Raw genomic sequence first — 10,426 nt, 5'->3', positions numbered from 1 at the left:
TAGGGTGACTTGGCTCATGTGCCAAGAGGGTTTGTGTGTCCATGGTGGCACACATGCCATAGATTCACCACCACTGGCCTCTTAATAATTGCAGACTCTGAGCGCAAATGGTTTCACCCACCCTAAACCCCTCTAAGAAACCCAAACAACAGTAGCATAGTTTTTCATAGCTCAAGGCTACGTCCCTAGGATGATGACTTCAGCCCCTCCACCTTACAATCCTATCTAGGAATGGCCAGGATTGCTAAAATAATGTAATTTGTTCCTGCCAACACCTAAAGACAGGAATCCTTGATAAGCATCATTCTGCAAACCAAACGGTCTAATCACAGTGACCAACACCCCTTACCACATTTAAAAATTTTTGCTTTTCCTGACTCTGTTTATTCTCACTCTCTACTCTTGCATTCTCTATTTAAAATGCCCAGTCATCTGTGCACAAGTCAAAATTGAGTTCAATTTACACGGAGCTCCCTTCCCTTGATATTTGTTAATAGATACAATGTCTTTATAGCTTTTAATTAATATTTTGTTTATCTTTGACATGGGTTACATGTATTTAAAACTTAATTGAGTTCTACTAGTATATAAAGACTTGTGCACTTTGTATGTATTATCCCTCAATTAAAAAATATTTGGAAACGTTTTTAATGCTTTTCCTCGAGTCGTATAAGCAGAACAACCTCACTTTGAGGCCCTTCCTATCTCTAACACACATTTCTTACCTTGATTCATTACTACTCATCCTTTAAGACTCAGCTTACCAAAAAAAAAAAAAGGATTCAGCCTGGAAGCCTTTACATGCAGATTGCCCTGGCTACATAGGATGCTTTTTCTCTGTGCAACATAATAAGCAACAGATTACCTATCATCTTGTTTACCACATTGAATTACACGCAGCTGGTCACGTTCCTGGCTTGCCTAATGAACTAAACTACTAAAATCCTTGAAAGCAGGAATCTCTTTTTCTCTGGGCAGTACATAGCAGAAGCTTAATAGTTGAATTAATTAACCTGACAAGAGATCCTCAGGGTTGTTGTTTTTATTGAACAGCCCACCATGTCTGGTCTTTAGTGTCCAGTGTATTATAACCTTGCACTTGGATGGCTCTTGTGTATTACAATATTTGATATTTTTTCTGAAACTCTGTTGTACGACATCTGTTTAATGACAGCCTGTCTTTTGTTCTTTCAACAACCAATGTCTTATGGAGCACTTTACTTTTTAATCTCTTGCTCTCATCTTTTCATATTTTTCTGGAATAGTAGACCCAGAAAACATCCATTTGCTAAAATGCCATCATGGAAAAACAAAACTTTAAAAAGATCTGGGCTGGGAGTATACCTCAGTGGTAAAGCACTTGTCTAGCATTCGTGAGGCCCTGGATTCACTCCTCAGTACCATAAAAGTAAATGAATAAATAAGAGAAAAAATAAAAGAAGCATAAGGTTCAACTTCTGCCCAGAATAGTAACTATGCCTGCAAAGAGGTATAACAGTAGTTATATTAAGACAAGAAACAAACTCATAGATTAGTATCTATGCTAAAGCAAGCTGGGCTACCAGGTTACCAAGTTCCTTCATACTATTTAAAGTCTTAAGTTTTTTACACAATTGTTTATTTTTAAATTATAAAATACATATATAAAATATAAAGGGAAAAATAGGAGAAAAAGACATTGAAACTTCTACCTCACTAATATACATACCACCTATTTGCATGCATGAGTGTATGCAGATAGGTTCCTTCTAGAGCTTGTTCATATACAAGTTCGATTTATTTTTCTTCTATTATTTGATCATGTTGAAATATTACAGCAGAGAAAGTGAGCCAGCTAATCCCTGCCCCTGTGGCATAAATATCCAGGAGTAATGATTTGGAGTATATTCTCATGTAACTTTTATTGCCTATTCTGTGTAGGTATAATCCTGAATATATACATACAATGATAGCCTGTTTCTTTTTCACTTGATATTTTTTCACATTTTGCCATGTTGCTACACAGATTTTATTCTAATCTCTGTAAGGAGCAAATTTGGCTGGAGAATAGATATCCCAGGAAACTGGAATAGTTCCAAGGCTTATATGTTTTAATCAGTTTAAAGACTTTGTGTGGTTGTGGAGTTAGAAAATTGAAAAAATAGGAAGCATTGAGCAAGAGATTGGTCTGAGTTATTACATAAAAAAGAAGGGCTTGTATTTAGATATCGAACACAACCCTAAGTGAAAACAAGCATAACTTTCATCTAATAATATTTGAAGTAAACTATCAAAATCTCTGTGCTTCAAATTATAGTAAGCCTAACTTTAGATATACCAGCTGAAAATTTTTAAAATTATAATTTATTTCATTTAACACTGTAGGAAGTTTGCAGCCATCAGCAGTTTCGGTGCTATTTCAGGTGTGATGGGAAATTTGGGGATCTTGGTGGAGCTGTTAGTGTAGCGAAACTTGTAGATAAAATATATGCAGACTTTCAAAAGCACATAGGAAGGGATCTTCTAATATTGACCTCATTGGTTTCAGCAAACTAACCTGGGCCACTCAACATGGCTTTTATTGTTCCTGATGTTAGTACATGTTCTATTTTTACAATAAATTTATGACCATCAGAAGATATCGATTTAACATACATAGCATCAGGGCCATCACAGCCACCACAGGTTTCTCACCATCCATTATGTTCTTGTATAATTGTACTTTGGTTCCACAGGAACTTCAGTAGCTTCTCTTCGTTGGTACCACAGCCATCGCAGCCAAGTCTCTTCCCACTGCTGCTGCCCTTACTCCAGGCCGCCCCTGCTCCCCCTAGCTGCTTGTCCCTGTGGGTTCTGAGGCAGTTCAAGGAATTACTTCTGCCAGGTCACAGCTGCTTTCTGCCGCATGCCATGGATCAGCAGAGTATTTCATTTTCACAATAAACATATATACATTTATTTTTATTTAGTGCTTGTATACTTTTTGAATACATTTTTGTCTTAAACTTTTGATATGGTCTTAGTCACATTATTTCTCAGTATTTGTTGAGTGCTGTGTATATAAATAAAAATTAAAATTAATAAATATTTGTTGAGTTAACAATGATTAAGTACTTAACCACCTGCCAAACACTGCTAAGCATGAGGAACACAAAGGAGAAATTATGTCCTAGCCTCAAGGATCTTACTGCCTCGAGGATCTTACTGTCTGGTAAGGACAGGGACCTGCCATTCCAATACAATATAATTAGTGCTGAAATAGACAGGGTAAGTATGATCAAGCATCTGGTCTTCTCTCTTGCATTACTGAGCCCAGAAGGCTGCTCTTTTTGTTCAGCATTCTGTGACACTTACTCACCCAGGCCTCAGAAATAACTATTTGTGTTCAAAGGCTGGGAGAGTCCATCATGAATACAGTTCTTGTGTATATCTTGGCTCCTGACTCCTTCCTTACTAAGGCTCAAGATGAACAAGCTAATAGTAGCAACAGATGCCATCCTATCTAGTATTCTTCCCTGTCTCATGTACCGAAGCTCTTTCATGTTTCTGTATCCACAAAACAAAATTCTCTATACATTGACAAATGCTGGAGGAAGGAGCAATAATAATAGCATTTATCTACATTTTTCCCAGGATCAAACCCTGGTGGGAACACCCTGATAATCCATGAGAGAAAGCTCATCCTCTCAGAAACACGACACCTGGATTAGAAGTGCAAGACTAAAAGCAGGATATCTACTGAGGGATAATAATGGGGCAAAGAAAAGATTAAATTGTTTGAAGTAGATGCTTTGAGGAATAGATAACACATGGAAAAGAGAACTTGTGAATTTCTTCTTTGCACAGTTATATCACCTGTATTGCCATTCAGTGATATAGGAGCTCCAGAAGAAGGAAATGTCTCATTTTGTATTGGAGTAAATCCAAATATTAGAAAGCCCTTACCATTCTTCCTCCCCTTCGGCTTTTTTGTCAGAACCTTGTTTTCGTTTGGGTTTGCCGTCTTGCTACAAACACTATATACATCTTTAAAGCAATCATACTTATCACATCCTTAAACCCGAGATTGGTTTAGGAATGGACAAGTGATACAGTTTTGGTTAGTGTATCACAAAGGGGAAATTTGCTGTAGAGCTCTAGGGTTTTTGCCATGTTTTTTTTTTAAATGTGTCCTCCCCATTCATGTGTTGGAAATCTAACTCCAGTGTGCTAATAGTAAGAGGTGGGGTCCCTAAGAAATGATTAAATCATGAGGGCAGAGTGCTCATGGATGAGATTTTAGCCCTTTTAAAGGGACTTGAAGTTGGTGGGGGGTCACTCCTGCTCTTCTGCCTTCTGCCATGTTATGATGCAGCAAGATAGCCCTGATAAGACACTGGCCTCTAGAACTGCAAGAAAACATTTCTGTTCTTTATAAATTCTCCAGTCTCATATATCTTATTATAATAGCACAGAATAAGAATTTTTTTCTTTTTTCACATAAAAAGACACCCAATAATTCATTTGGACCTTGCTATGTCTATATGTGACAAATAAGCTATAGGAACTATTTTGAGGCCATGAGGTAAAAATAAAGCCAATACACTGAAGATGTTAGAGCATAAAGATCTAGAAAGAACTTGAATTTTGATGGGCGTGGTTAACTGTTGAGTTGGAACTGTCCTACCTGAGACTTTTTGTTACATGAGATAAGAATTACTCCCTTATGGAGATGAAAGACAGACTGCTAAAGCTAAAACTACAGCACCCTGCAAAAGAAAATTGAAGGAAGACATCAGAAAATGGAAAGACATCCTCTGTTCTTGGGTAGGCAGAACCAATATAGTCAAAATGGCCATATTCCAAAATTGATACAGATTTAATGCAATTCCAGTCAAAATTCAATAGCATTCTTCACAGAACTGGAGAAAACAACCAAAAAAATTCATATGGCACCAGAAGAGACCCAGATAGCTAAAATACTCCTGGGTAAAAAGAACAAAATGGGAGGCATGACAATTCTGGACTTCAAGTTATATTACAAATCTATTGTAATAAAAACAGTATGGTACTGGCACAAAAACAGACATGAGGATCAATGGAACAGCATAAGGGATGCAGAAACAACCCCCAAAATATTAAACTATTTAATCTTTGACAAAGGAGCCAAAAATGTACACTGAAGGAAAGTCAGCCTCTTTAATAAAGGTGTTTTGCAAAACTGGCTATCCACATGAAGAATATTGGACCTAGACCCATATCTCTCACCATGTTCTAAACTAAAATCAAAATGCATCAGAGAATTAAATGTTAGAACAGAAATACTTGTTGGAAGACAAAATAGATAAAACTCTTGGTCATAGGAATAGGCAAGGATGTTCTGAAAAGAATTCCAGTTGCATAGGAAATACAGCAGCACCAAGAATCAACAAATAGGATCATATCAAAGATAGATAATAGGAAGTACAGAGATGGATCTTTCTCAAAGGGGGAGGGGATCAAGAGATGAAGGGGAAGGAAAGGGAGAGGTGGGAAAGGGGATGAAAAAATAAAGATGTGTTATGTACATGTACTAACACCACAAAAGAAGTGTAAGCATTACATACTACAAACAAAAGGAAGGGAATCATGAATTGGATGAAGGGGAAGGAGGAAGGAAAAGAGGGTGATAAATGGAATTAAGGTGCATTGTGTACATGTACATGCAGAAAAGTACAAGGAATTAAGATATGTACATATACCATTATATACATGTATTATGTATTATGTATTATGTACATTCCTCCATAAGGAATATAAACATACCACAATAAAATAGTGCTAATAAAATGATCTGAAGGGGAGAAAAAGTACTCCCTTATGATTTAAGCCAAGTGAGGTTCCTGTTATTTGCAACCCAAAATAATTTGAGATACAGAACTACCCCTAAAAGAGAAACTGCTAGCCAGGTCTGTAATCACCCACAAATAAGACCTTTCTTTCTTTTTTTTGATACTGGGGATTACACTTCAGACCTTATACCAAAAGGAAGTGGTGCTAGATTGTCTATTTACAGAACACACACACACACACACACACACACACATGAAATATTTTTTTAAAAATTCAGAACTGAAATCTTTAGCTTCCCCATAGGGGAGGAGAAAACAAGGAAGTAAAGAGAAGAGAGAAATGTCTCCAACCAGAATAATTATTGTGTTGACCAAAAAATGTTGTCTGTATAGGTAGTGCCAGTTTAAAAATATTTCTGCAAATCCTTCCACCATCCTCCTATGAAAACATAAGTCATGTAGCCCCTCCCTTTACATCTGGGCCAAACCATGGTGACTGGTTGACCAAATGAATATGGCAGAATTAACTATGTGGCTTTCCAGGCTAGGTCATGAAAGGTGGTACAGATTCTTCCTAGTTGTCTGGATCCTGTATTAGAATGATCCATTGCATAAGCTTTACTACCCCAAGACCACCATGGTGCAAGGAAGCACAACTAACTTATGTGGACAGACCAATGTGAAAAAAAGGTGTCATATGGAGAAAAGACGCACAGCCATTCCAAGAATTCCCAGTGCTTGCTCTCCCATCTCCTAACACTGTCTGATTGCAACTATATGAGTGTTCCTAACCCAGAACCATCCACTAGTACTCTTCCTGAATTCCTTCTCACAGAAACCATAAGAGATCATAAAATGATTATTGTTTTAATCCAGTAATCTTTGAGGTGGTTTAGCAGGTCCTAATAGAAACTAGAACATTAGATGAGGTGACTTAAATGCTGTGGGTTTTCAATAAGTAGGGAAAGAACCCCAAGACCCATTAGAAGTCATTACTATATAATTAATTACTATAACAAGCAAGATGAAGTAATTTCCAGTCAGATCTGCCAACAATTAAAAAACAAATAATTAATTGGTGAGACCAAGTACATTTTTCTTAAAATTTCGATTATGAAAGAATATGTTAAGGTGAAAGTATTATGAAAAGTTTAGATATCTCTTAAGGACAATTTGTATAAGTTTCTTTTTACTACTTTTTCTATTCCATATTACCAGCAAAGTGTGACAGATATTTGGACTGATTCTTGACATGTTACAACTCAGCAACTAAGAAGTTTAGTATTGCTATGAACTGGGTACATAGGATTTTCAATCATTTAATATTTCTGAAAGGGAAACATTGCTAGCAGAACCATGTCTGTGAGAGAAATTTCTATACAGGGAAGATGGATATCAGAGAAGTCAAAGCCTCCTAAGGCCCACATTTTAGTATTATTGATTCTTATTTTTAAAGTATTGAAAAGTGGGTGTGGTGGTGCATACCTGTAACCCCAGCACTTGGGAGGCTGAGGCAGGAGGGTCACTGTGAGTCCAAGGCCAGCCTGAGCTACAGAGTGAGTTCAAGGCCAGCCTGAACTACATAGTAAGACCCTGTCTAAAGCAAAATAAAACAAAACAAAAAACTGAAAAAGTATTGAAAGAACATTTTAAAAAATCATGATCCACCAAATCAGATGCAAAAGAGTAACATGGAAAATGCACATAAAATGTTCAGAAGAGGCAAATCCATAAAGACAAAGTAGATTAGTGGTTGCCTTGGGCTGGAGGGACATAAAGATTGGCAACTGATGGGTAAAATGAGTTTGGGATATCTTTATGGGGTGCTTGAAAATATTATAAAATTGATTGTGATGATGGTTTCAAAACTGAGTAAACAGGTTGACCATCCTTAGTCCAGATACTTGAAAGCCAAAATGGTCCTAAATTTGAAGCTTTTTGAGTACCAACATGTTACAAGTGAAAATTCCATACCTGATCTAATGTTGTAGGGCACAAGTAAGATACAAGCAAAATAAAAATATTGTACAAAATTAACTTTGGGCTATTTTTATAATGTATATCTGAAACTAAATTATTTTCATGTTTAGACCTGGGTTCCATCCCCAAGATCCCTCATTACATATATACAAATATTTTTACAAAAACCAAACACTTGATCACAACATTTCAGATAAGAAACACACAACCTGCTTTAAAAACCACTGAGTAGCATGTAGTCTCAATAGTAGGAAGGCTGAGGTAGGAAGATCACAGCAAGTTCAAGGCCAGCCTGGGCTACAATGAGTTCAAAGCCAGTCTAAACTACATAGTAAGAACCTGTCTCAAAAAAAACCAAAATAAAATAAAGTAAAAATGAAAAATAATAATAAAAACCATTGAGTTGTACACTTTAAGTGGGTAAATTGCAAGGATATGTATACTATATCACACAATTCATTTATTAAAGCTCTCATAAGCCAGGTATGGTAGCACACTCCTCTGATCCCAGCATTTGGGAGACTGAGGCAGGAGGAACACTGCACATTTGAGGGCAATCTGGGCTATATAGTGAATTCAAGGCTGGTCTGAACTGCAAAGTGAAACTGTTTCAAAAAAATAAAATAAAGCTCTCATAAAGAAGTAACATGAGAAAAAAGTTTATATAAAACGAAAACATAAAAACCAAACCCCTTGATCATAAAATGTGTTCACTAATAACTTAGAAGTGTCCGACTAAATGAGAAGTTAATACTGATATTCTTCTAAAGCAGAGCTCAGCAAACTTTTCTTGTAATGGGCCGTATGCAAAATATTCACGGCTTTGTAGGCCATAAGAAGTAGAATTGTAGACATTATAAACAGTCATGAAAAGAAAGAACACAGTTTTGGAATTTAGTTGATGGAACGACAAATATAATAATTGAATATAGTTTATTACAGTTTAGGTCTTCTAATAATAATGGAATTCTTTCAGGGGGATAATATTTTGCTTATTTGAAGATCAAAGTTAGTATGTCCTGTCATCAAATTGATTGTAAATGTCCTGGGGGAAAAATATTTTAGCTCATGAATCAAAAACAAGATTTGGCTTATGGGCCATAGTTTACTCTAGAGAAATAAATTCCCAATGTCTGATGCATTAATTGCCATAGGATTCAATAACAGTCATTCACATTGGGTTGCTTAAAACAACAGATACTCAGATCCTAATGATATAATGGACAATGTGAAATAGGAAGAAAGGGGCTAAAGGTGTATGGAAAGTGGGAAGGGTAGGGGAAAGCTAATAAGGGAAAGGAAAAAAATATGAGAAAATGAAAAAATGGAAATGAAGTGTTTGTAAATGGGGAGGGGTGAAGGGAGGGCAGGGACAAGGGGAAAAAATGAGAACCAAGACCTGTCATGTAAAGGTACAAGATCTCAATGATGAATTTAACTGTACTGTATACCTAAAATGTACCAATAAATTCAATGAGGGAAAAAAAAACCCAACAGATACTCACTTTCTCATAGTTCTAGAGGCCAAAGTTCTGAAATCAAGGTGCTGGCAGGGCCATGCTCCGTGGGGAGGGTCCTTCTTTTTCTTATCCACGTTTTGGTAGCTGCAGGTGTTCTTGGCTCATGGCAGCACAGTTCAGATCTCTTCCTCCATCTTCATATGGCCGTCTTCCTTCTGTATCTATAGGTTACATCTCTTTTTACAAGGATACTAATTCAGGATGATCACATCTTAACTAATTGTACCTGCAACAAATGTGACCAGTCATTTCCAAATAAGGTCACATTCATAGGTACTAGGAGGTAGGCCTTGAATATATCTTTTGAAGGGATCACAATACCAACAGAATTGGGCAGAGAGCTCTGGAAGATGCTTAGCCCAAAGGTGTCAATCATCGTTATTATATCCTTTTATCATAAAAAAGTGATGTTATTCATGACCACCAATTAGCTTAGTTGTTTTATTTTGAGACAAGGTCTTGCTAGGCAGTTCAGGCTGGCCTTGAACTCACTGTGTAGCCCAGGTTGGCTTTGACCTCAAGACACCTGTCCTGCCTCAGTCTCCTGAGTGCTGAGCTTACAGGTGTGTGCCACCACATCTGGCCAGGTTAGTTTAGTTCTTATCCTAGAGAGTACCTACTACTCTGGAGCAGATAGAGAGCACTACCCTTCATGGTGTCCATGGTTCCTAACACTTGGAGACTTCTTTGTTCTTTTAAGGCCCCCAGATATAGCTGCTTTCATTTGAAAATGTGTCACTTACTATGAGGGAAAAAAGGGTTAGAATTAATTCTGCACTAGAATGAATTTTTTTTAGCCATTTTAGATTCCTGGAAGCTTTATAATGCATCTGAGATTTTAGAAAATGGGATAATTTTTGTTTATTTAGTTTGTTTTTGCTTTAAAATTATGAAATGTGAACAGATTCTAACAACACGCTACCAGCACCACCAAAAACTCACAATTTGAAAACTATCCCTGGTTGTGCCTTCAGAGTCTTGGAAACCTCAGTAAAGTTGGGGTTTACTGAGTTGTCGGATATGCACTAAAGGGTCAGCTAAACACATAAGGCCAAGCCTGTAGCTAAACTTTTGTGAGAGTGGAGGCAAACTCTTGGAAATAGAGATGTTTCTTTGACCTGCCAAGCAGTTGTATAT

General features: G+C 36.9%; 1 pseudogene; it reads right to left on the bottom strand.

Annotated features, from left to right (window-relative positions):
- Positions 1 to 2,352: 2,352 nt before the first annotated feature.
- On the bottom strand, positions 2,353 to 9,952 carry LOC104852284 (annotated as a pseudogene).
- Between the last annotated feature and the right edge of the window lie 474 nt (positions 9,953 to 10,426).

Source organism: Fukomys damarensis, unplaced genomic scaffold, assembly GCF_012274545.1.
Source record: "Fukomys damarensis isolate Sample0158 unplaced genomic scaffold, DMR_v1.0_HiC HiC_scaffold_2, whole genome shotgun sequence".
Lineage (NCBI taxonomy): Eukaryota > Metazoa > Chordata > Mammalia > Rodentia > Bathyergidae > Fukomys > Fukomys damarensis.
This window is presented reverse-complemented; position numbering and strand designations above follow the sequence as displayed.